Source organism: Drosophila yakuba, chromosome 3L, assembly GCF_016746365.2.
Source record: "Drosophila yakuba strain Tai18E2 chromosome 3L, Prin_Dyak_Tai18E2_2.1, whole genome shotgun sequence".
NCBI lineage: Eukaryota > Metazoa > Arthropoda > Insecta > Diptera > Drosophilidae > Drosophila > Drosophila yakuba.
Genome location: NC_052529.2, coordinates 12,366,003 through 12,393,990, shown reverse-complemented (window position 1 = coordinate 12,393,990; position 27,988 = coordinate 12,366,003). Strand labels below are relative to the sequence as shown.

Below are 27,988 nucleotides of genomic sequence, written 5' to 3'. Positions count from 1 at the left end.
TCCATTTGCGCTCGGTTGCCAGCCCAACACCGCGTATACGCAATGTGGAGTTCCCTTTAGCATATTTCTGCATACGCCATGTGTGCATTACATGTTCTACAGTGGAGCTTGGTCTAGTCGAATTTCCATTTATTCCATTTAGAGATAATGGATAATTCCATTTTACAATATAATAAAAAACTAACATTTTTTATCCATGCACTTGTCCCTTGTGATTTTCGGAAATTAAAAGTTGAGTTTTATTAAACATAATTGTTACTGATTCCTTACGATTTAATTGGGTTTGTTAATTATTCCTTCTTATCATGAATAGTATTAACAATTATTTATATGAGGAATTTATAATGGCCGTTCGCAACCCAACACGTGATTTTGCTTTCTTAATAGTTTTTTGGAGGAAATGCTTATCAAATTCCTTGCGGATACATACATATATTTTTGAAAAAACCGGATCCAAAAGTTGATTCTGAACAGTTCAAGTACAATTATAAATATATAGCACTTTCTTGAAATATTTTTTTTTCAATGTTTGCAGTTTTCTCTGTAGTTTAAATTCGAGAGCATTGTTGAGCAAACATTTTGTTACCAGCTGTCTTCTGGCTAAAGTGACTGCTGTCGCTCAATGATATGTGCATTTATTTGAAGTCCTCGACAAATGGCAATTGATTAACTCGTTTTCCGCTCTCGACACGGGGCCATCGTCGTCTGTCAACCAATGGCCATGATGGCCATGGTGTCCATGGTGCCCCAGGTACGTACGTGCCCCATTCACCCGGTCAAATGGTCTGATATTTCGATATTGCGATACTGCGATACAGCGATATAGCGAGTGTATAAACAGCATGCTTATCGGCAGTGCTTATAATCGCACCCACACCCACCACGATATATGTATGTACGCCGTATTCGCCGAGGGACCGTAAACCATATCGCGAATTCAATGAGATGCCCTCCGCTCCACTGGCCCCAAAATGCCACCACTCTTTGTGCTCGGCTCTGTGTTTTTTCGCTGTTATTTCAACAATTTGCTGATTAGATTTCATTTTGTGCTCACCCTCGGTTTTTTCTTCTTCTTTTCAACAGAGAAAGTTGATTTTGTGCGCCGAGAGTTTCTTAATTGAAATAATTTAGTGCAATTTCCAAGAGTTTTTCTTTTTGCTTTTCCTTTTCGCCTAAAGCTCGCCTATTTTACCTACGGCCTTTGTCTGCCTTTTACATTCTTTGATCGTTTATCTTGTTTACCTTGCCGCACCCACAAAGTTAAAAGAAAACTGAGGAATAATTACACACTGTGACGTAGATGTGGAGGAAAGCTGCCTCAGTCATCGGTAACTAATCAGTGCCAGAATTAAGTTGACAAAATGCCATGACCAGGCACAAAGCAGAGCTGCGATAAGCCGCTTTTATGTGGCAGTTAGTCAGTAACCCCCCGTCGACTTGGGATGCCAATTCCAAGACCTATTTGCAGTATTCAACACTCGGAAAATGTTAATCAATTTGCTGGCACCGAGTAAATTTTGATTGATGGCTTTAAAGATTCTAACAGACGTTACAATACTTCGGAAATATACAAAATATATTTGAAATATATATATATTTTACCTACATACGTTGCTACCTACATAAGTTTTTAGTAATTTGAAAAATAATTCAAAAGTGTTTAATTAGTTTGCAATTAATTTACACTAATTTGTTTAAAATTACACAAAAAGTGTTCATGCATAAATAATGCGCTTTTTAATTGACCTCCGATAATAAAATGCCACTTTGTACCGCCGGATTATGCAAATGGTGAACAAATACTGACAGGTATTAATAAATTAAAAGTGCTTCGATAAATCTAAGCGGAAAGTAGTGAATATTTCACGGCTTATCATGAGGTCTATGTTAATGTCCCAGGACATTGCATCCTTGTGCTTCCTGCCGCTGGTGGTACGCGATAAATCTAATCTAATCTCGGACCACTCACTTGACGCACAGAGCACTCACGTTCTGGCATATGATTAAATATCTATTAGCTGCCATAAATGGAACGTATGTTTTGTGCAAATTATGCAGCAATTGCCCGACAAGCTGAGCTCTCCCACATTGAGCCAACGAAATTGGCCAACTCCTCTCCTGGAATCCAATCATTCATTTGCCAAACGACATGAGCGATTACGTCGACACATGGGCGGGAAAATGGATTCTCAGTGCGAAGTCGGGTTGCCAGGCTCCCTGATAAGCAAGACAAATGTGCTGGTTGAAATCTATAAAAGCCATGTATTCCATAAAGCTGTGTGTTTCGGTTCACCAGTACCCGACGTGCATGCACATCATAAAGCATACGTTTCGAACCGGGCTGTGCTGCTAAGTCAGCACAGAGCCCATTCTGCGTATACGCAATATTTCGCCGGCTTAGTGGAGTCGGCATGCAGCATGCCGAAGATGTAGAAGAACACAGCACACACCGACAAAAAATGACAGAGAGTGTCCTAATCGATTTTTGATTTGTTTGTGCTGTAAAGGAATCGATCTTAGACTCAAAGTTTAAACAATTCCTATAGTTATAAGCACAGAAAAGTTAATGAAAATAAGTTGAGAATTATTAAATTTGATGTCTGTGATATTTTAGTTGGCTATTTTAATAATGCTATAATGCATAATATTTGATTATTTTTTTAAGGGTTGAAAGCTTATTTTTCAAACCTTTGGTGAGTAATATTGATAACAATTTTTCTGCCTGTGCATCGGAAAAACCAAAGATTGGCTGTCGCTGCCATGGTTTATTAAATTTATGTTATGACATTTTCTAATGCATATTTTGCCGGAGCTGTGTGCGTGCCTGAAATATTTTCCACGCTGTATCGAGCGTTATTTTGCTATGGTCTCCTATAGTGTCCTGACATACTTGTGTCACAGTCAGGGCAAAAATTCGGGGGCAAGAATGGAGGGAAGGTGGAAAGGTAGAAAGGTAGATGGCTGAGGCCGGAACATCACCTGAACTCTGATGTTACTTGAAAGTTGGCTCAACTATTTTTCTAGTGTTGTGATTTTCCGTTGTCACAGCGAGAGGAAGGTGCCACTAGCTGAGCAACTTTTGCGCTATGCCAACCATTCCAACTTCCTACTTTTCACTTTATATCTGTCTTTTTTCCCCTCCTTCCTCCTTTTTTTTTCGTTTGAGAACTTGGCCTGACAAACATTTTCATTCCAGTCGAGAGCAGCTGGAATGCATTTGGCCTGCAGTCGTCGTCGTTGGCCTGGTATTCATTCCCTTCATTTTATTTCAACGCCGCCACCTTTAAGTTTCGCCTTCGGGCTTCAAGGCAAATATTTGCGCCCTCCGATTGAGTCATCGAAAGTCAAACATTTAGCTGGCTGGCTTCGTTTAGCTGCGATTCATTCGCTTCGATTCGTTTCGTTTCGATTTCAATTTGCCAGGGCGCAAATTGTCCATGGCCAGTTGACAGTCGACAGAGGCGTTCGTCAATCTCTTACACACTTTTCCGCCGGCCATCATTTTCCCCCTGCCCATCGCGAACTTTTCTGGCTTTCGGAAAACGCACATTCATATCCACGCACACTCATTGTGGCATTGTGTGCGTTCTGGCCATTATGTGTGCATTTTCGCTAGTCCGCTTTTGTTTGCCTGATGCGTCTTTATGCCTTTATACCGCATATTGCTATGGAATTAGGGGTATGACAATTCACTTTTTTACCTTACAATCCTTTTTTCCTGACAAAAAAAAATATATAAAAAATGTAAAGGGTTGTGAATGAGTTTGCCAAATATTCCTATATTTCTTTTCAGAAAAGTTCTGTTTTGTTATATTACTTAAATTGATTTAAACTGGAGAAAGAATGTGCTTTTAAAAATTACTAAATTTTCTTTAATTAATGGCAAAGAGAAGGTATCCCATAGTCGCCACTCTATCATCCTAGTTACCTCTTCTCATTTCCTTTTGTTCGCCATCGTTGACCACATTTAGTCGTTGTGTGCCTGTGGCTGAGGATCACATCCTGCCGTCGTTACTGAGAGTTCATAAGGTACTGCCCCCCGGAACCTCAACCTCTATGGACCCCGCCTCCCACACCGACCACCTCCCACACCAACGACCACCAATCTTTTTTCCGTCGGCAGTTCCTTCTTCATCTCATCCGCAGACTGCGGGCCATTGTTCACTAATTTTGTCACGTTTGCAGCTTTTGTTAGCAGTACTTTGCCATCTTTCACTTACTTTTTTATACTTCTACGCCTGCCATTGGCTTGATGAAGAGGAGAGTGAGGACGGTGGGCGGAGCAGTTGACCTTCCCCCCAACGCCTTATCCCCACCCACCCACTACCATTCACCCATCCAACGAAACTATGCCTTTGGGCTTGTTTGTTTGATTGAATCTTTCTGGGCGATTTGCTTTTGCTGCACTCGCTCTAGGCTGCTTTTCTTCTGCTTGGCAGGAAGCAGCTTTCTGTTTTCACTATTTTCCGGAGGTTTGCTTTGAGGACTTCCCACACTACAGAGAACAAAATGTTAAATATTTGCTGTTTTTATATTTGAATTTTATTTCCACCTTGAAACTTAACGCATCAGTGCTTATTGCCGCAAATATTTATCATCGAAAATTTACTAATACTTAACCTAATAAACTTCAACAACTTAACCACTTAAATGTTTGTCCGATTGCCCGATTTATTGCAATAAATATTTATATTGTCATTTTTATAAACATAATCGCCTTTTAAAACTACGACAGTATTTTTCCTTTCGCTTGAAAGTGAATGAAACTCCAATTGACTGATTTGCTTCTCTTTTGGTCCATCAACTGTAATTTGCTTGCCTTAACTGCGGTGAAGCTACCAGGAACATCCTGCCCGGCCCACAAATGATATGCAAACATCCTGGTGTGCCACATGCCACCTGGTTGGTTTTGTGCAAAAAAGTTTATCCTTACGAGGAGGTCAGCACGTGACTCGCCTGCCCCGCTAAGCATGCTGCACATTTTTGTCGGAGGCTTTCTCGTCAGGTTTTCCATTTCTTTTTTTTGAGGCATTTCCACATTATTTTTTAGTCGTTTTTTTTTTTGTGCTGATGCCATGTGCTCGAAAATACATACTTTTAAGCGCATGTTTTGAATATTCGTGGCATATTTGGGAGGAGGTCGGGGGGATTCCTGTTCCTGGGTAAAATCTACGCAGCTTATCTACATGCTCCCCCACGAATGGCCTGCCATCATCATAGCTATAAGCTATAAGTATTTTTGCACAATTTTCCGCTGCCACACCGCCACTTTTCCCCATCTTCCCCACACTTTTCACCGACTTTTTTCTCAGCTTTTTGGCGCTGTCGCGGGGCCTTTACATCTTTTTAATGTTGAAAAGCTTTACTCACTTCCGTTGCCAGCGGAGCCAGGAAGCGGAAGTTTAACTTTTGTTAAAATTTTTAGTGATTCGTGAGGCGCAGACATTTGCCTGGCGACTAGTGGCATTGGTCCTAGTGTTCTCATTTTATTATTCACTGTCATCACTTTTATCTGCCGAGAAGTTTAAAAGTAGCCTAGTTTAGTTTTAGACTTCCTTTTTAGATCGTAAAAAATACTCAACGCCCTGATGATGTTTTGATTAATTACGTGTTAGCATGTTTTTCTTATAGCATTTTTAATGTTTAAATATGGGAAATACTTAAATGCCGTCGAAAATTAGTAAAGAATTTTTGCTGTTAATGTACTAAAAATTTAATTATTTAGATAAGCACAGTATTGTAAAATGTGCAATTTACAAATAAATGCGGCTTTTCAAAAATGTCTCTAGCAACATTGATTAAGTAAGATTCAAAATTAAAAATTTAGAGATAATGATGTTCTTTTCATTACATGTTACTTTATAGTTTTCATTAATTTATTATATTAGTTTAAGTTTATTAACTGTACGTTCAGTTTGATTTTCTGCTTGGTAATAAATAAGTTACTCGGTTACTTCTGTTTTTGTACAAGTGTTGTTGGCACTTTTACTGTACAAGAACACGATAGCTTCTGTGCTACAAAGCTCTTTATCAAAACTTTATTTAGCTGGGAATCCATAAACTATCTATGTTATTGTGTGTCGAGTTCGAACTGCTGGTAGATGTTTCCTGACCCGTTTCCTCCAGTTGACCCGCCCATCCGAAAGCCTTTCTTTTGCTTTTTTTGCAGGCCATGCCATAGTTTTTAAGCCCCGGACTTAAGTAGTTTTCAGAACATTTCGAAATCATCTCCACTTCGGTAGCTGCCACTGATTTGGCCGGCACTGACCTGCTTATAACTTTTGCAACGTGGAAACGTGAAATCGTGGCATCGTGGCAACGAGGCAACGCCCGATTCCCCATTGAATTTTCCACACGGCAAAGTTCCTGTTCCCGGCTCGCAAAAGTTGCAAAAGTCGGCAAACAGCCAAACTAACAAACCGGCAGAAGGCAGCAGAGAGCACCTAACTATTATTATTATATCAGCCATGTTCGATGCGTGTGCAATCCGCCTTCTTTGCCTGGAAAATCTGGCGGGGAATTGTGGCGGAACCTTTTAGCTCTTAAACAAAAGTAGCTGCAGATTTGGCGTGAACTCCTGATGATTGCGTGCAGCACGACGACGGTCATGGCTTTTAGCGTTGCATGTTGTTGCAGCCGGAGTCACGCCCTCACACAGATACTCACGTACACAGAGAGAGGGTACGCCCCCCTAAACTCAGAGACACACACAGGCACACATGGCTATCGGAAATGCATTTTCAGTGGCCGTCAAGAAGGCAAGAGAAAGCCATTTCACTTTATTTTACGAGCATTTATTGCGCGTCCACGACGTAACCGTTTTATTCCCTCTAGCCGTTTCAATTTTCGTGGAGTTAAGTGTAATCACAGCGGATGTGGGCCTGGACGTTCTTATGGGTTTGGTTTCTCTCTGGCCGCCGAACTGCAACCAATTCTAAGATCTCCCTGTCGAAGAAATCCCCTGCCCTTCTGTCGATTGCAAATCAATGTTTTATCCGATTTAAATGCATCTCTGTAATGGTATGAGTTTTACAATTACTTGCATTAGCATGGGTCCAAGAAATACTATATTATTTAAATAGGAAATAATATTTTAAAAAGATATAGTATTTAAAAAAGGAATAACATTAAAATAAGATATAATATTTAAATAAAAAAATATAAATACAAATAAATATCATTATTATAATAATAAAGCAAAATTATGCCAAATAACAAAACTAATATATGATATGATCTCCAGCCACTTACAATCTATGCTCACATTTTGAGTTATTGTTTGTTTCCTGGCCAAAAAGCAACGAACCATAGCACTTTCAGTCGGCAGCTTTAGCCATCACAATCTTATGCCCCTGGCGATGACATCACGACGTCGCTGCTCAGTAAAAGCATTATGGCAAATTGTTTTAAGCTGTGCGAAAATGCCATCAAAATCAGTTGACTATGCAAAGCAGGGGGATGATATCAGTGTAGCATGGGGGAAACCCGGAGGAAGCGGGGTCTAGTCAAGGGAATGGAATGGAATAGAATGGACTGGAATGGAAAGGAAAGGGCAGGACATTTGTTGCCATGGCTGGCCATTGCATTTTATGGCATGTGCTGCATGTCAGCAGCCATTGTTGTGGTCGTTTGGAAAAGGCAAGCGATTTCTTTAGCTCCAGTTCCAGCTTTTCTTTTGGCTATAACTTGGCCGAGTCTCCAAGGAGCCAGTGGTCATTCTGGTGGTCCTTCTCTGGTGTCCGTGTCCACCCACAAGAGCAACAGCTTAGGGAACAGATGCCACCCATTTTCCTTCGTCTGCTGAATGCTCGCTGTTTGACTCCCTGGGATTTGTAAACATATGCGGGGGATCCCCGAAGGAAGCGGTTTGGATGTGCAACAAAACTAATTTGATTGTCATGCAGCTGGACACAAAAAGGAAAGGATAAGGCAGTCCAGAGCATGACAAATTGCACATTTTCATGCTTTATGTACTCGGGTTGTGGTATCATAACTTTCAGCTTTAGGGGCGATTAATACATAAATGGGGTAAGGAAATCGAAACACAAAACAAAAGCAGCCATCTTTGCGAATATTCTTTAATTAAATTACATAGCAGAAAAATTAAGCCTATTAAATGTAATTCATAAATGTATAATTTTAAGCCTTGCTTTAAACATTTTATTTACATTTTTAAACAGGTACTAAGATTTTATCATCTCCTCTTTCAGCCTATTTTAATAACAGCCACTTTTTGCTGGCCAACACTCTTCTACTTAGCTTGGTTATACATTTTTAAAATATTTTTGAGCTGAGTAAAGCGAGTGCCTTTGAAATATTTATTCCGTTTCGTGTGAAAACTCAGTCGCTGCGCTCTGCTGCAGAGCAAAAGCGGAAATTATAGCCTTATTTGTTATTTAAAACTCGCTTTCCTCAAATGTATTTTTATCTAATTTCCGTTATCAGTACGCTCGACCCGCTTCTTTTGCTCTTTTACTGATTTATCCACCTGTCGCCATGAATAAGTGACTCCGCCGCTCGAGTTTCAATTTAAATTGCACAAATTCTGCGCATCAACTCGAGAGCCCCTCGAGATCTCGACTCTGAGGTCTGTGTGCCCGCAGTTGTTCACGCGATCTGCTTTTTATTTTTTTGTATTGTTTGTGCGGCCCTCCAACGAGCGCACCACCCATTGCACCAATTGGGTTTCCCACGCCCATTCTCACCCACCGCCCACCGCCCATCACCACCCACCACCCAACACCCACCTGCGTGTGAAATCGCGCGGCTGCTGACACTTTTCTTTCCTCTGAGCCCTTTGCCTGCGTTTACCTTCGCCGAATGCATAATTTAATGCAAATAATGCACTTGTTTCGTTTCGTTTCATTTCACTTCACATGTTGCCTTAAACACTCGCCCTCCCCCTGGAGATGGGAATGCAGAAAAAAAGGGGCGTGTCAAGGGGAAATATACATATATATATCCAACTGACGGACTGACAAGGCGGGCAAAGTGCACAACTTCATTTCACATTAATGCAGTCGCTTTAACTGACTGTCTGCAAATTTATGCAAGGGAAAATATATTCAACTGTGGTTGCAAGCTAACAAATTGAAAAATATATCACCAAAAAATACCTAGATAAACACGTGATTTTGTGTTATTTTGCATTGATTATTCTCGTGCCAAATTGTTTATTTAATTGGATAAAAATGGTTATTTAATTGAAACGACATTTAATAAAATCAAATTTTAAAATCAGTTTAAAAATATATTCCTTTTTCTGTGCGTAAAAATATATTTTTAAAAACATGTAAATTAATTTAAAATGCTTTCTATAAAAAGCATATTGAAATTGCCAAGGTCTGACACAGGAATTACTTATTAATTTATAACTAACAATAACGTTCTTTATACGTAAATCATAGTTTAAAAGGCCGTAAAGCGCGTTTATAACCTTGATAAACAAGCCCTCATAAAAAGAAATCTTATTACTTTCAATTTCGAGATCCAAGTGAAAATGCAACCGGGGAATTTAAAGTTTGACTCACTGCGGATGTGGCTCGGGGATACGGTTGCTGTTTTCACATAATTTTCTGCATGCACTCGCGTTTATTTAGCATATTTTTCCTCGACGGCCTTGCACATCAGTTGGGTCGTGAAAATGCAAAGGAAAGGCGACGCCGTAAACTTAATTTCCGCCTGACGTCGCCGCTCGGCTGCTCCGTTTTTAATTCCTTTCGGTTGCCTCGGCATTTTCCGCTTTTCCCAGTGTTGTTTGTTGCTCTTGTTGTGCTGTTTGCAGCCATAGTCTTAACAACTTGTAGCTCTCGCCCTCCCATTCCATTTTCCGCACGCGGCAACGCGTCTCATTTCAATTTAATTTCCCTCTCGAAATGCGCTCACGTAGCCAGGCGTCTGTGGCATTTGCCATTTGTGGTTACACTTTCAACTGCGAAGCAATTTTCATCATCATCTGTCGCTCCTGTCTTGCATTGCGCTTTTCAACTTATTTTTTTTGGTGTAAGGAGAGGGGGGCAGATGGTTGGGGGTTGGTATTAAATGTGGGAAATTACTTTTCCTAGCTGGCCACGCTAATTGTTAGAATTCAAGGCTGTTTTTCCTGTCGGAAATTAGGTTGAGAATTTTCCAAAGTGCCTCTTGAAATTCACAAGAGTCCTGTTGTTGTTTACTGCTAACGACTTACGTATTTTGCAGTGCTGAATTATTTATGCGTTGCGTCCAATTGTCTGGATGGCACACGCGGCGTATGCGCAATTTGCACAGTTTATTACCGGTATTCTTATAATTGACTTTGGCATTCGCCACCTTCAACATTATCACTATCATCATCAGCATCATCATCACTCATACGCCAGGTGGGCCGGCAATTAAAATCGTTTGAGCAAAGTGAATGAGGCCCATTCAAGGGGACAAAGACGAGTTAATTAAACCGCAGTATTTGCATATTTCTTTCATTACTCCTCCAGCAGAAGTAGAGACGCATCTGGCGATGAGTGGCCACCACATCATCCCGAAATCCACCCAAATCCACATCCACCCAAAATGGCAAACAGTCACGCTTGCTTAACTCACATGTGAGTGGTGAGGGGTTAGAGGGGAGTGCGCAAAGTTTATTGCTCAATTTCCCAAAAACTTTTCGCCAAGCAACCAACCTGCTTTCGGTTTGCTTTTCCCGGAAAAGCAGGAGGCTGCAGCGGAAGGCATTACCGCCAAAACCCACGCACATCGAGTTAACATGCAAATTTCAGATACTTTCGCAAACTGTATCCCGCCAGCCTAGAACTCCTGCATTCTAGAATCCTTCGGCTGCGAATTCTCCGGAGTTAGCCCAAGGCGCTGTAAACGCAGATAAGCCGCGACAATGTTTGAACAGTTGCTGTGTCGTGTCAATGACTTTTACGTGTTAGCCAGATTTTTATTAGCGCAACTTTGTGCCCCATACGCAACTTACTCACTCCTGGGGGGCTTTTGTCGAAAAATAAAGGAATTTGCATTAAAATTGTTTATCGAGTTTCGAAATTTGCGCCACTAAACCTGGGAAATTCTTTGAACATTGCTGAATATTCCGAGTAAAAATATATATAATACATATTAAAAAACTTAATCAGACCGTGGTAACTCAGTTTAAAATAATTAAAGTTCCCATTCTATTTAATATTAGAACAATAAAAATCTAGCCCATTTTTATGTAGTTGGTCTATTGAATTAAAATTGTGAGAACATGAAATTCACTTGATTGAATACTGGGAAATTTTAGATTGGCACCGAACGGAATGTTTAAAATAGCTACTGCTCACTAACAACTTTTGAACTCTAGTGAAAATATTCATTACTTTAAGAACAATTAAAATGCCATTAAAATTTAATTAATGTACTCTTTCTTTTTTCAGGTAATTTAAATGGGAATTTAAAAGCCTTCTAACAGGCTGTTGAATTTAATCAATTAATATGGTGAGAACATCAAAATAAATTCTATAAATACTGAAACTGTCATAAGAAAATCACTCGAATCAATGTTCCCTTTTTTAAATAAATTTAATGATTTTTATGCTGTTATTAATATTAAAATAGAAGTGAAGCATTTAAATAAGAATAACATTTATAGAATTTAAATAAATGGTGCAAGAGGTTCCGACTTGTAATCTTATTTTAATGATCCAAGTTTGTATAAACCGGAATTCATAATTTTTAAAGGCAGCTATTAAATTAAAATTATTATTTATCTAACCCCCAAGAAGTCAAGCAGCCATGGCGATAATAATTTATAACTTTAACCTTGGGCCAGAAAATAGACGCTGCAGGTTTTCGAGATTCCTTTCGGTTGGCCACCTTACGGACCCTCGCCAATTTTCTGGGCGCTGCAGTGTCCACTGTGATTTACAGCCAAGCCTGCCTGCAATGACCTGGCCGCCTCATTGTGGCCCCGCCCCTTTTCAATTCGGCACCCCGCCTCGCCCTCTCGTCCTTTTTACCATCACAACTTCCGGGGCAAACGTGCGCAAAAAGTTTCCGATTCTGACCGCCGACCGCAACAAGGACATTTATGTTTTGCTGCAGGCCAATGTTATTCTTCCTGTTCATGTTTTTGTTTTTGGTTTTGGTGTTGTGTTGGTATTTGTTTGGGTCCTGCAGCCCAGAAAGGCCACAATTACACAAGAGCATTATGCGCTGCTCTGTTTCAAGAATTCTATTTACCTTGAGCAAAATAAGCCTACGTTGTTGAGGGTCCTGCCTTCTGTTGCCTGTTCGCAAATATTTTGTTATTTCATTTTGTGTGGGTAATTCCATGTTTCGTAGGACGTAGATGTTGTCGAGAATGTGGCTACACAGCCCCACTAGGGATTTCCTACGTCGATGATGCCAGGAATGTGTTCACGATGTGCTATCCTCTAATCTCTGGGTATTAATTGAGCCAAAGAATGTTTGGGGGATACATTTAATTACAGGAAGATAGAAAAAATGTACGTAGGTTTATTAACTGTTCGGGGGTGTAACTTATCTTGTGCTCTTCAGCTTACTTAAAGAATGTTCTCAAACTTGTAAGCTATTCAAGAATGTTAAATGATCTTGCTCAAGTTTATTTTATATTCTCGAAAAACGTCTTACATGTGTTAAAGCCCCTTAAATTTATATCAACAAATAACATTTACCAACATTAAATACCTCTTTAAACATTCAATTAAAACCGTATCTTCCGTAACATGAAAAGCCATTGAATTTAATGCCCAGCGTAACACGAGATACATGCCCCAGGGAAGCTTCTAATTTGACCTGTCGAATTCGGGTCGGCTGCCATTCCCATTTTTATTTATTGACGTCTTATTTATGGACCCGGGCCGGGGCATTCACTTCGACCTGGTTAAGGAGCCAAAAGGTTTGTGCGTGCCAGTAGCTGTTAATGAGCCAAGTGCTCGCCCAACACACTTGGCCCTAATCCACTCAATGCCAGTCGTCCTTCGTCCTTCGTCCTTGCTTTCCTTCGCCTGCCGAGAAGTGAGTATTGAGAGTATTGGCTATCCACAGCTAAGCCATTTGATTAGCCATCGACGAGTAATTCCAGTTTCAATAGTTGGATTTTCCGGCTGGAGCTGTGGAAATCCCATCCTTCCAAACCAATTTGCTCGGCATCTGACAAATATATACCCAGACTCACTAGAAAGTGGCCGCAAAATGCTGGCCAGTTGTTCATTTGAGGTCCCAAACTCCACTACTACTACTAGCACCACCATCACCACTTTCATTTCCAATTCCAATTCCAATTGCAAGTTTCAAGTTCGGTATAGTTGTATATTTGCAACTGTAGAATTTTATAGAACAAAATTAAACACTGCACGTACTGCTGGACCACTGCTTCTTGTTTGTATTTTATTTTTTTTTCTTGTATTTGCTTGGGTTTATTTTCTGAACTTGCACTCGCCATCGGCATCCCTTTGCTCCACTTGCAGTTTAATTTGTACATCGATAAATTTTTTGAGCTGTCACGATACCCACACACGCATACCCATATACAAGAGTGCAGAGTGTGTATGTGTTTGAGTTGGCCAAATAACCATAAATCGCCAGCTTGCCGTGCGATTGTCGCTTTGAAATATCGTTTAACTTGGCCGGGCCGTAAACTGGATCCTGAAACGCTGAAAGGATTTATCCTGGGCCACTAAATGTGCAGGCATTTCGCTAATTAGCCGGCCATTAAAAAATATGTAAGCTCTGTTTCTGCATTTTCTGCTGCCACGGCTGCTTCTGCTGTTTTCATTTCCATTCATAATTTGCGCAGTGGTCCGGACATTAATCAACTTGCCCAGTACGAAAAGTCTGTCAATAGCAGCCCCATCCTTCAATTCCGTTTGCCTGAACACAAAAATGTATATATATGTATATAAATCCCTCCCCCTATTATGCGCTAAGCGAACAAAGAAAGTTTTGAATCAATTCAAGTTGTCCAAAGTTAAATCCGCGCACTGCATCGCCAGCTTTGCACTCAATTAAGTGACTTGTGCCCGGAGTTGCAAGTGCGTGATGAAGGCGGCTTCTTTACCAGTTTACCCCAGCAACAGCTAAGGAAAAACAATTTTCCCGCTCAGCACAAATGGGTGAAAAAAGATGGCAGAAAGGAAAATCGAGAAGCTAAAAATATAAAGCAAGCAAATCCACTTCAATGGGAAAACAAGAAAAACAACAGAAACAGCAACAACGACGGTAGCGACTTGAGTGCCAACAATTGAAGCAGCTGGCCCGTCAAAAGTTGCCACTTTCTTGGCACTGTCCTTGCTCCCAGGAGTCCCAAGACTCGCAGGTCTTCCAAGCACTACCCATTTCCATCACCATCATCCGAGCAACTCATCCTCGCTGGCGCACACGTGAGCTGGTAAAGTTTTAGTGGCATTTTACCACTTTTGCCCCGACTTCCGCCTGATTGACTTGCATCGAGTTGACTTAGCACAGCTTCTTCTTCACGGCTTTTTCTTTATTGGCCGGCATAGATAGATAGATAGATAGATAGATCCTCTCCAGCTCTTGGCATTGGTTGCGTAAACTAATTTTCCATGTCGTCACTCGATTGTTTTAAAAGCCAACTTTACTTTGTTGACAATCTACACACACCCGCACATATGTGGCCAGGGTAAAACATTTAAGCCTTTCAATTGGCCGTGCTGAGATGCAATTTGTCAATGGGAATGGGAATGGAATGCCATCGACCCTTCGGGCCACTGCATCCAACTGTTCGATGACTAATGCAGTTTTTGTGTTACGTGTTAACTCCTGGACAGAAGATGCCTTTCGCTTCAGTTAGATCAAACGTGAAGGCAAAAGCAATGAATTTCCACATTTCACCTTTGATTTTAATAAGTCTTTATTTTTCAGAATTTCGCTAGAAACTTTTTTGTTAAATTAAATTAATACTTGATATCTGATACTTCCTGATACTTAATAATTGCCACTCATTTAAATTGCATTTTTCCTCCATTTGTGTGTAGGCATAGATAAGCTTTCTATATTTTCAAGCTTACAATGCATCCATATAGCTAACAGAAAACTCCCCATTAAAAGCCAATATTGATATTGAGTAAATAATAGGCATTAGTAGCTGTTGTAATCCCTCAAAGGAAATCCCTCTTTTATACAAATTCGCAGGATTAACGCCGTTCAATGCTGCAAAACGTATAAGCTATAATACAAATATCCTCAGCTGGTGTCCTTTTAAGCAAGGATATTTGATCGACTCTGCTCCAGACCACACATTGTTGTGTGTGACTTGAGAAAGGCAGGAGTGCGGGTGCCACAGACATTTCCGCAATGTATTTTGACTTGAGGCATTTGCGAGATGATGGATAATGGCATTCAATTTGCGGAATTGCTCGACTCGAGTTCGATGCGATTCATTGCGATTGAATGCGAGTCCTTGTGCGTGCTTGTCTGAGTGTGTCTGGCTTAAATAGTTACGTCAATTAATTTACAACGCATTGTGTCAGTCCGTTGTCGTATGCATTATAAATGATTTGTGAGCCGCTCGGCCTTTTGCCTCTTCGCATTGCCTTGCGTGTTCATTAGTTGGCAGAATGCAGAAGGCAGAAGGCCGAAGGGGCACGCGTTTATGGGTCAACTGCTGTGACCTCGTTTGTGGGTTAACCCTAAACCGTAAACTGTAAACCGTAAACCCTAACCCGCCTGCATTTCGATATTGGATTGAAGGGGAGAGCATGGGAACAGAACGTAACAGTACGGCGACTGCTCTTCAAACTATTTGCAGTGCTTTGCTAATTTTCATTGCCCCACTTGAGTGAATGGCATGTGCCCACAAAAGCCCTTTTAAATATTCATGGGCCAGAGTTGAAGTCGAGTTAAATGACACAAACCCACTACCCACTACCCACTCGCAGGCACAACGCCGCTCTCTTATCAATTATCAATTAACCTAAATTTTAGTCTTTGCGATTTTGGCACGGCCAATGACAGTCGTCGCCCTCGCTTGCTGTCGTTCTCGTCCTCGTCTTCGTCCTTTTCCCTTCGCCACCACCCGCATTTAGGATTCCGGATTCCGGTTTCAGGATGTCATCTGAAGTCGTCGTATGTGCCAGCTGAAGTCGGCGGCGAATCAGATGCCCAACGAAGATGGAGCGTTTTCCAAACGGAAGCTGACAGCCAACATCGCAGGTGGCTGGCAGGCTGGATAACTTTCTGATTAGTGTGAGAGCACTTTCCAGCTGTTGAGAGCTGGCTTCTGCCAAAAGCTGAAGGGAATTGGCCGGGGAATTGATTTCTAGTGAACCAAGTCCACTGAAATCGTTTGCCATTTAAGCGCTATTTATTAAGGGAAATATATAGGTTTAATTCTTGAAAAGTATACTTCTATAGTAAATACAATTATTTCAAGAAATAGTATTGTATCGTATTGTATTACTATCATAGATACCTTTAAGTCAATTAAATATTTAATTCTTTTGGAGATCCATTTTATAAAATTTAACAAATAATATCAGACTGATTAGGTAATATAAATTTTTCATTTGTAAATTAGGCTCTTTGGTGGAACAGCAGAGTGTAACCCTTGTTTTGGGTTTTCTACCTAAATTGTTATAAAATTACACGAATTTTCCTTAACCTGTTTACCAAACGAAGCCAAACGTTTGCCGGTAATTTGATTTGGTGTTAGTGGTCGATGAGTAAGGAAAAGCGAGCTTCTAGTCCATGCAATACTGGTATGTTGACCGCATTTATATGCGTGAGGAGGGAGGGAGGGAAGTCTTTGCAGACCTCTTCGTGGCTCTGACGACCCTTGACAATAATCATTTTCATTACTGTAAAATGTCAACAGTGTCAGCAAGTCCCCTCGAGCATCCTTTGCTGCGCTCTTCACTCCACTCGAGGCAGCAGGACATGTAGCTGAAATTTGATGATGCAGCAGCTCGAGCAGCAGGAGCTGCAGGAGCAGAAAAACAGCAGCTGTGCCGAGGAAAGGGATCTATTCTCCATCGCATCCAAATCTAAAACAAACAACCCAACCGAACTGAGCTGCATTCTCAGATGAGTCGAGTTAAAACCCAAGACAAGACGAGTTCAACTGAACTCGGCTCTTTCAAGGCGAAACATTGACAACATCCTAGTAGGTGCGCCCCGGGGCGACATTTTGCAGCTACTTGCAGCTGCAGCTCCCCCGCATATCCTTTCTCTGCCATATCCTTTGGCTATGACCAAAAGAAGAAAAACGGATTGCAAAAACGAAGAAAAAAAAAAGTGTAGCGACGTCTAGAAGACGTGCATTTGCTCAAGTGGAAATGAATTGAACTCGGGCAGCAGCAAGAGCAGAAGCAGAAGCAGCAGCAGCAGCAGCAAAATGCAATCTCATTCTCTTGTCAACTTAACCTCGACTGCCAGGATGCCAGGATGATGGCATCGAGTCGTCGTCGATGACGCCCGGCTGTGCCATTTGTTGTCCCTACCATTCCATTGTCGTCAGAGGAACAGCAGCCATTTGGAGCCGGAGGAGCACAGTGGGTCTCAAATAAATGAGATATAAATGGGAAATTACCTTTAAATTAGCTTAGCGCCAACTCTTTACAAAGATTCTCTGTAAGTTGTAAGCTGTAAGTGCTCTTTGTTCTTAGGGAAATTATCAAAACAAGCTCATAATCACGGCGATTAAGAACAGTGGCGCACAAGTATTTTAAACTTGTAAATAGCTCGACCTAGTTAAACCACAATTACTTAAAAAGCGTAAGTAGATTCAGTATGACCACATCTGAGAACATATTTTCTCAGTGCAAAGAATTGAATTGTTCCGAAAGATGGCTCTACGATTTCTCAGCTCAATGGAATTTTATCTGCTTTTGATATATCTGTGTGCGACCACTGTGTGACTATTGTTTGTGCGACTGCTGCTCGATTTTTTCTTTAAACAATGGCCTGAGCATTTTTGATTGTCAAATGTTTGCAGAGATAACATTTACTATGGCGGATTTTCACTGGAGCGCAGGAGATGGCATTCCGATGACAGCAGCGCAAAATGGAGCGAGTTCTGTAAGCGTTGCTAAGCTGCCTCTGCTCCCCATACAATATATATATACAGTTTATATATATAGTTTATATACCGGAGGGTGATAGCATCAATTTGTAATGATCTTATAAGTGGTTGTATTGTCCCTTTGTCTGCTGGCATTCCTCCTTCCTTCCTTCCTTCCTTCCTTGCATTCGTCCTGTGTGCGGTTTATAAACAAATGTCTCGGAAAAGTTTCCGCCAGTCAATTAAATGGCAATTAGAGAGACTCCATTGTGTCAGCATTCAAGTCCCGGGAGTTAAGGAGCTCAGAAATCGGGGGTGTGTCAAGTTCACACTGCTTCGCATTTCAATTAAAAACCAATTTCCCTGCGGAAGTGCTTAATTATTGGATATTAGCCGAGAGCTTCACTCAGTCGAACACTCTTGACATCCGATTCTGCAAGCTGACAAACAATTTCCTGCAAGTGTTGATCGATAGCTGCTTCTGGCATTAATTGAATGCTCTCCGAATTTGGAAATTGGATAAATTCCGGTACAAAGATAGAGAAGAACGACATATTGTTGCCTACTTCTCTGCGCAATATCTAGCAGTTACGTGAACGTGAACGTGTTGGTAATACTGCTCTGAATTTTACGCTAATTGAAATTGCAATCGAATTACCCGGGCAGTGAAACTGCGGTAGACGGCATAAGGCATAAAGGCCAATGAAAATATAATCACATTTATGCAGTTTTTATGCCAGCAATGTAAATATTTTCGTAGTAAACATGTGAATGTGAATGGTGAATGGTGAATGGCGAGTGCTCATGCCGGGAATTACGAGTATTACTGGGCCGTCAACGACAGCCGTTGGCCATGGCTGAATAACCACCATCATAACGTCACATACAGAGCGATACAGTTGCAGATGCAGATGCATCAGATACAGATACAGATACAGATACGGATATAGTGGCATACGGAGTTACAGATCCAATGGACCGACTGTCTGTGCCATTCTGCGATGATGGTCCTGGCGCAAAGTCCTTTGGCTGTTGGATGTTGCCTGTTGGGTGCTCGCTGCTCGCTGCTCGGCCAGCATTCAATAACATTTCGAGTTCATTGAATTTTCGCTGATTTTTTCTGCTTCCCATTTTATTCGGTCCATTTTCATGCCCCGTGGATGGTGCATTAATGAGAGTGCAAATCGTAGCGTGAAATTTATGAAATCAAAGCCCCACTTACACATGCGACAGCAGGATGTGCATAAATGTATTTTTGATATAATTGCATTTTTCGCTTCAATGCCTCGTCGTCCGTCCACTGATTGCGTAATTTAATAGCCTTATCCTGGCTGAATAATTGGTTTTAGGTAATATTGACATGTGGACTTCAGCTGTTGCATTATTAATGCGAACCGAAGAGCGGCGTTTCCGCTTTTTGGCGGAAATCCACTTGAAATTCCCATCACATATGTAGATGTCTGTATGTGTTATGGTTTAGGAATATACTTCTATGATAAATGATATGGCCGGGCAGATGTGTGCTGGTGCTGGTGCTTGTGCTTTGTGCGTTGATGTCACGTCCTGATCATTAATTATGTGAACTTGTTTTTGCTCTTGTCTCTATTTGCAGTTCACCGAGCCGGCGGATAAAGGTAAGCAAACAAAGAACCCTTGGTATTTACGACTCGGGCGTGTCGAATTTGACAAGTGTAGCGTATCGGTGGCCCAAAAACAAGCTTAATCTCCACCAGGATTTCTGGGCATGATTAGTTCAGGCGGAGATATCGGAATCCACTGACCAGATGACCTGATGCCCTGCAGACCAAACCGCACGTAAGCCAGTGGCAAAGTGAAAACTTTTAACGAAAACTGACAGCCTCAGTGACCAAAGTGTCATAAATCCATAAATCCATAACAGAGCGTCAACAACATCAGCAAACAGTTTGTTGTTCGTCCTACGACATGTGACGGCGCTCAGGATTCTCCACACAGAGAAAAGCCCACAGCAATATCAGGTTGATTTATCTTATCAATTTGGCCATAACATTTTGGCCATTAACACAAAATAATCGGTAACTGATAATAGTTTGGTTATTTTGAGAGTGTTTATATGAATAGCACACATTTTGTGGAGTCTCCGGGGATTAATAAAAATGTATGTGGTGCCAATCGACTGTGTTATATTCAAATTAGCAAGTTACTCGGGTATTTGTGTTGCAATAAATAATATATTTATCCTCCAAAGATAACATATATTTTAGGTACATTATACTACATAGTATAAAGAATCCTCCGATAGAATGTGGTTGTAAAAAGCTACTAAAGTTCTAAAAGGGTTTTTACTTTGTAAGCAATACATTACATACATTACATTTCCTGGCCAATTTAGATGTTTTGTTCACTGTGTACACTCCAGAATCTCGGGGGAGTGTCAGCTTGGCGGCCAATGAACTAAATAACCCTCAATTGGGGGGATCGTGGGGCATGGGGCACGGGGCATGGTGGAGGGGAGGTACGTAGACAGGCGGTACACGACATAGTGGCGTTCCAAAAAGCTCTCATGTCAACCGCAGTCAGCGGACTACTGGCAGACAAACATATTGACGACGATGGATTCGATGGTTCCTCGCCATTCGCCACTCGAATCTCGACTCGCGTCTGCCAGATAAAATGAAGTATATCACGGGCTGGAGTCGATGTGTGTGTTTGGATGTTTGAACCGGGGTCATGTGTGTGGAAAAACAAAACACTTTTCAGTTGCACAAAAACAACTCCAACAACTTACATGGGGGCGGAACAATATTGTTTGTGTCGAAGTTTATCGATAAGTTGTCGTCGTCGCTTTAGCTCCCTGAAAATCGCATCAGCAGAGTGAAAAAAAATAAAAATACGTCGAAAAAACACGCACATTGAGGCATAAATTATATTTCCCGTCTACGGCGACGCGTGGCCATAAAAAATCATAAAAATATATTAAATTTATACGTAGTGCTTACACATAAGATCGCTATGAATTCATAAATTCTCGCCGGGCAGCCGCCGCCATGCTCATCCTCCTGCTCATCCGCATCCTCATCCGCATACTCATCCGCATCCTCATCCGCATACTCATCCGCATTCTCAGCCACAACCAAAACCGTGGCCACAACCACAGCATAACAACGGCATTGACAGTTAAATGAATGACTATGGGGGCAATGCCGTAGTCCATGCCGATGCCGATGCCGTAGCCGATGCTATGGCCGGAATTGAGAGGAGTCCTCCTTGAGCTCCTCCGTGCCTGCTGCGGTGTCTGTGCACTCAGAAAAATCAATCTAAAGTGTTACACTTTGGATACATGTAGCATAGTCCTGCAAGTATTATGATTTATATAGAATTTTGTACAATTTCCATTTGTATCTAAAACTACAAACGGTAGTTCTCCCTATTATAAATCATATACGCAACCAAGTAAAAGGATACATATATATGCATAAATTAAGGAACATAACATATGCTGTCTGAATCTAGTTAAAGTTTTAAGAACTAAAGTCAAGACATGTGTATTGAGTTCGTAATGAATTTAATAATAACCATTTCGTCGCTATAAAGCTGATAACTTCTTGATTCTTTTTATTTGCCTAAAAAGGATATGTGATTTTAGCGTGCTGTTTATTTGAACAGAGGATTTGGGCTCAGCGACTTATTGACTCAAGGAAAAGGTCTGGAATTTTTTCCAGAGTGCCGACGTGGATGTTGGTCCGCCTGTGGCTCGTGCTCCACCATCACCATCTTGTTTTGCTACGTTTTGTTTGCTTGGGTATAATTTATGCAAATCTGTTAAAGTTTTGCCGTCATCGGGAAAGTTGAGGCTGTCAGTGGCGGTGCTGCATAGTTTTATGCTCCTCCGCAATTGTAGGGGGAACAAAGTGTATATTCAATTTGCGTTTGTCTCGTACGAGAGTCTGGGAATTGAATTGAACACATCAAATCTGGTATTCTGATTTCGGTTTCTTCTTGTTTTGCCATGTGGCTTGTGGTTGTGGGCGCAGAAATGGAAAACTACAAAGTTGGCTCAACATAAATGTTAAAGTTTATGATTTGCATTTGATGGAGTTTGTATTTGCATATAAGAAATGTTCAATAGTTTATGACTATAGGTCTTGAATTTCCGTTCTCTTAAATTTCAACCAAGACTGCAAATTTACGGCAGGGGTATTACGTAGTCCATTCGACCCCCCATTTAAAGCCTCCTGCTCAGCAGTTTTTGTTGCCGTCATTAATGTAATAAATAAAATGGGATTCCCGGCCCCGCGAACCCATGCATATATAAGTGCGTACAATAGTTTCACCGTTTTATCCTTGTTGTTGTTTTTGAAGTTGACATCGGAGCAGTTTTTCTTCTATTTCGAAGAGGGTCGCGGCGGGGTCTTTAGGGCAGTTTTTAATGTATTTATGCTGCTGGCAGTTGCACGAGCTTGTTGCCGTACTTTTGCTGAATAGCTTCATATATATGCAAAGTTATGCGGTTTAACAGATAAGTCGGCGAAGTTTTATCCTAGCGAAGCTAGGGCGGCCTCTGTAATAGTGGTCGGTCAGGATATTGGCCAGGATGGCAATCGAATCCAAGTCCGAGCAAAACTTGAGCTTGATTTGCATGAGGAACAGATTGTGGGGTCCTTGATCCATGGTATTTCCAACTATATATTCTACTGGATGAATGGCCCTGCCTAGTTATTTATGTGCGGCCCATGGTCTTGTCGTCCTTTGCGCCGCACTTTTAATTTCACATGACAAACTGTTCCTTCCTCTGGTGCTCTGTTCTGCTGTTCTTTTCCTCTGAAATGTGGGACAAACTTTGGCCCTGCTCTTTCGGGCAAAGTTGTACCACGTTGCGTATACGCAACAAAAGGAACTGCCACAGGCCCGCAGGACTTGCATGAATACTAAGTGAAGGGCTAGGGTGCTTCTCTACCGACCATCTGCCACTCTAGCTAATTCCAAATTATATTAAAAACTTTCGGCTGTGTGTTCCTTTGCCTTGCATTCTTTCATTATCTGGCGGCCAACAAAGAAGAGCTCAGCTAAAAAGGATGAATATGAAAAGCGGCTAACAAACTATGAGTTTATAGCCAGTCAGCCTGCAGGAATGAACTCTCTCTCCCAAAAAACGCGACCCGGCTTAAAGTCCAAGGCTATTTGCATTGTCCGCTTGTTGCTTACCCCTTTTCGAGTGAAAAACATTACTCGGGAGCAAAGGCGTTTGTAATGCGACACTGGGCCACGACACTAATCCTTGGCATTAGTTCATTTGCCCAGTAGCAAGTTCAGGTTGATTCAGGAAAATGTTATATAACAAATAGAGTGACAGGCGGACATGGCCAGATTGACTCGGCAAGTGCTTATCATCAAGACAATCATATCCTTGCAAGACAATCATATCCTTGCAGAGTTACTTTGGCCTGTAACAAACTTTTCAATGAATCCAGTACGTCCTTTACTCTACAAGTAGCGGGTACGCGGAGTTAAGTTTAAGTACATTGAAGGGCACTAGATCCATGAATAAATGCTTCATTAGGTTTCTAATTAGATTAATGCTAAACAACATCCCAATAACCATAAAGCCCCTTTTTTCGGTACGAGTAAACAAAGCGACAAGCAAAAGCCTGGACTACGTGCCTTTCTGCACATTGATTTTCCACCCGTTGCCAGCCCTTTTTCCCGATTTTCCACCCATTCTGACCTGTCCTCCTACTCCTCCTCCTACCCCGCTTTTCTTCCCTGGCCGGCAGCACTTGACTGACCTCTTAAATTCGTTTAATGTTTAGTTAGGTCGAGCTTAGGCCCGTGCTCCGGCTGACAGGTTTCGCTGACCTGGTGGCTCACAAATTAATGGCCGGGCTGGAGTGCTCTAAATTTTGCAGGATTTTTTTTTATTTCTTGCGCACATTTCCCCTTAATGAGTTTTGGTCCTGCAGTTTTGTATTAAGTGTTCTCGAAATGTAATTATGCGATCTCTGGACGTCCCACACCATTTTCCACTTTTCCTCTTGCGTACATGGCAGTCATCTTTATAGACATTTATTTAATAAACTCGCATCCGTGCAATGGCCACCCACGCTGGTGCCACGAAAAATGCAATTAAATACTTTCAGCTATTAAAATAAAAAACTTTCACCCGCCCCCCAAAAAGTAGGCAACGTCGGGCGAAAGGATGCGGAAAATCGGTGTGCGGGTTAAATTAACCCCCCGGATGCATTCCGCCCTGCTGCTGCAGTGGTCGCCCTGGTGTGACCTAATAAAAAAATTATGCCAGGCGAAAGTGAAGGAAATGGGAGCGGGTTGACCCTGTGAAATATTCAAGAGCCGGCTGCGGGGAAATTCGGGTGGCGAAGAGGAAATGGTGGCAGCCATTGGCCGATATGCACACTCAGCACTTATGAGATATTAAGTTGAGAACTTTGCCCGATCTCATCCCATAACATTGGCCGACTTCTGTGTCTTTGCCGATGCCGAAGCAGAAGCAGCAGCCTTTGCCTTTTATGCAGCCCAACTCAAGTTAAATTGAGCAAAATAATGCGGTCAATTTATAACGAGCAGGCTGCCTGCCGCACCACCAGGCAATTGTGGGTGTTGCAAAGAGAAAGCAAGAGAACTATGTGCACGGCCAGAAAATAATAATAAAGAATTTAATATATTTGAAGGGGATTATTAGGCATAATCATATGGGTGCCACAAAAGTGGAAACCGGAAAACACTGTTATTATCACAATAATATTGGGTATGATTTTAATTTTAATTAGTTAAAAGGTTTCTATGCTCCGAAACTTAATAAATTAAATCGCAGGGTTTATTATGCTGTAAACATTACTATTTCGAGGCGTAACACCCATTTAAAATACGTGTATTAAACATTGCCTAACCTTGAGTGCAATAATTAGTTCTTGAAGGTATCAGTGATTTCTTCAACTTCCTTCAGACATAATTTGTTCATCCTCCTAAAAGAAGGATATGATTTTGCCTGGAAGCGCTATTCTCTCGGTGTGCTTTCGCTGTGCATGCCGCCATTATTCCATGCTCAGGACCAGTGTCGGGCAGCTTAAACAAAAGGAAGTGCCCTGGCTGCTACTTTGTCAGTTTAACTTGTTGTTGGTCTAGCAGGATATTCGGGTGGCAGACGAATCAGGAGGATGAGGCGCCAACGGAGGCGGAGGGCAGGACGAGACCAGGACATCAGGGTTCCGACTGGCTGCGGATGTACGAACGTCGTCCGCCTTGCTGGTGTCATTTGGCTGTCTCTTTGGTGGCACGCAAGTTTGCAAAATTATGGCATCGAGCTGCCTGCAAAGTCCACCATCGACCGCCCTCCAATTTATAAGGTTAAAGCGAAATTATGGCCAAATGGGCTGAGTTGACTGGTTGGCTGGGTGGATGGTTGGCTGGTGTGGTACGTGACTGCAGGGACGACCCGACCTGCTATTGAAAGTGCAAGTGACTTTCTACTGCTATTGGCAAATGACCCAATTTATGGACCGCATTCCGGTCAACGAAGCGAATCGTTTCGGCTTTTTGGGTGGGTGGCAAAAACACACACACTCGCTCGTTTCCGCCATAAGGACATGGATTAATTTCGGGTTTCACTTTTTAATGAGTTTGCCGAACTATAAAAGGAGTGTGGAAAATTCCGAAACGAGCGATAAGGCCAACCAAATTGATGGCAAATTAGAGGAAATTCGATTGGCAATTGGAAATTACACAGAGGACGCTCTGCGGATCGTGAACTGGGGCTGAAGTTGTGCAAAGTGGGTCATGGAGCTTAATCGAAATCGCTTTGCTTACGAAAACCCCAAACAGGCTTCCCTTTTCGCCTTTTGAGGAGCTGTAGTGCACCCAATCTGGATTATCCGTTCCATAAGCCCGACTTTTCCCCGTGGGCTGTATTAAGAAAACAAGGCTTTGTCCGACAAAAACAGAAGCCACAGAGCAAAGCACTCGAATGTAAGAAACTTTCGAACACGTTGTGCAGCTCAAATTAATTACGCATGAAATTGCAATTAATTGGTTTAAGAAGTTGGCAAGTTTATCTTAAAGTTTTTAGCCCACAGCAAAGAGTTTAAGTGCTCAGATAAACAAAAAGCACCAAAGTCCTGCGAAGGTGTGAGGATAAAAGGGGCGATGGAAGGCTAAAGAGCACAGTGGAGATGGCTAGGAACTACTGAAACTGGCTGAAAGAGCAGGGAAATCTTGTGAAAGTAAAAACATCAACAAAAAGGAGGAAAAAAAAGAAAGCGTGAGAGTGAGAGTGAGAGCGAAAGCGAGAAAGAGAAAGAGAGGGAACGAGGCTGTGCGATAGAGACAGCTGAAACAATGGTGCAGGCAGCGCGGCAATAAAAATGGCGCACAAGTTCAGAACTCGAAGCACGTGAGTCGTCCGAGGACCTGAAATGTTTATTTGGGTCTGCCTCTGCCGTATGCACACCGATCTCTTTCTATATATGTATATGGATATATATGTGTGTAGGCCATATTCTGCAGCACGGCGAAAAACAAAAACACTAATAACAACAACAGCAGCAGCAGATAACTGAGACTGAGGCAACAGCAGCTCGGCACAACGACACTGTCACAGTAACCTAGATAGCTCCACAAAATTTCACCCAAAATGTGCCACTTTCGCTTTGACCCAGAGCCGTGGCAACGAAGGGCGGCCATCCATGCAGCCCAGCCCAGCCAGTCAGCCTTTCTGCCTTTCGGTTCAGCTCAGTTCAGTTCAGCTGCATTTGCAGCTGCAGCGCCTCCCAGCGTTTGAGGGTCAATGTGGAGCACACTTGGGGAAAATTATAACCGAATTGGTCAATAAATATGTTGGGGAGAATTCACTGCGGCTTCTTTTGTATATGTAAAGGTGTCTGAAAGTGTGCAGCAATATCTAAACGGCTTTCCTTGCACTTCTACAGCTGTCTACAAGTATGCAACAGTATGTTACGAGTCTTGGAAGTTGATTGTTTCCCTAAAGCTCGAATTTAAATTCCAGAGGTGTATAAAATTCTGCAGGGATATACTTGAAACTAGGAGTTACAAACCTTAAAATTGTTTCCTTATGTTATAAGCAGAAGTTTTAAGGCTACCCTTGCAAGCTGATAAAATAATAATTTACTCAACCATAATTTTTCACTGTGATTTCGCAGCGAAGCAGGAGTTTTTGGGTGGTGGGCGGTGGACAAGACCAACGGGCCACCGTAAGTCGTATAAGAAATCATGCCTGAAATATTGCACTCGTATGTTGCGGTTAAAGTGCAGCAGCCTAGCCGGGAGGCCATGCAACCAAATTGCTTCCATGAGTCACACACACACAGAAACACACACACACTGGTGACAATCCCCCGGGTGACAGTGTGTGTGTGTGTGTGCGAGAGCGATAGTGTGGGTAAATGTGTAAAACATGCAACGCTGTCTTGTCTGGAACTTGCTGCCTTTACTGACTGCTGCCCCTGACAAATGGTTTGATTTTAAGCTTAAGTCAACACACATGAACCCAGAGCAACAGTGATGCCAAAGACTCATTTTAAAATCCGGCAAAATCAGCTTAAATGTGCTTAAGTTTATCGGTCTGAATTTCAGAAGTCGTAAAATTTTAAGAATTTTAAAAGCTGCAGTGAATGGGGTGCTAACAAAACACCTCTGCTGAAAATCACTTATAAAGCTGATTAAAAAAATGTTACACAAAAACGAAATTTGTTATTCTGAAACCATAGCTTACTGAAAATACATTATATTTATAAAATAAATTCGGTAGCAACCTTGAGTATGTATGCAAATTTGACATACTTAAATAGTTAAATTGGCATTACTGTGACCCAACTTAACACCATGCCACCCAAAATGGTCACGCAGCGTTTTAAACACGCCACCTTGGGGAAATTTTCAAAATGACAGCAATTTATTTAGACGTCGAGTGTGTGCTAGTGTGTGTCTGGTGTGTGTGACTGTGTGTGTGTGAGAGAGAGGTCGCGAATGTGTTTCTGT

At 41.7% G+C, this 27,988-nt stretch overlaps 1 protein-coding gene across 5 annotated transcripts in view; it reads left to right on the top strand.

Annotated features, from left to right (window-relative positions):
- The window catches only part of LOC6533865 (palmitoyltransferase app), a 61,343-nt gene that overhangs the window by 7,119 nt on the left and 26,236 nt on the right, over positions 1–27,988 (top strand). For 4 of the 5 annotated variants that reach the window (XM_039373986.1, XM_015194808.3, XM_039373983.2 and 1 more), the window contains exon 3: positions 19,614–19,635. The exons of the other annotated variant lie outside the window; for it this stretch is intronic. The gene's annotated coding sequence lies outside the window, so the exon portion shown is untranslated. The remainder of the gene's footprint in view (positions 1–19,613; positions 19,636–27,988) is intronic. 5 annotated transcript variants of the gene reach the window in all.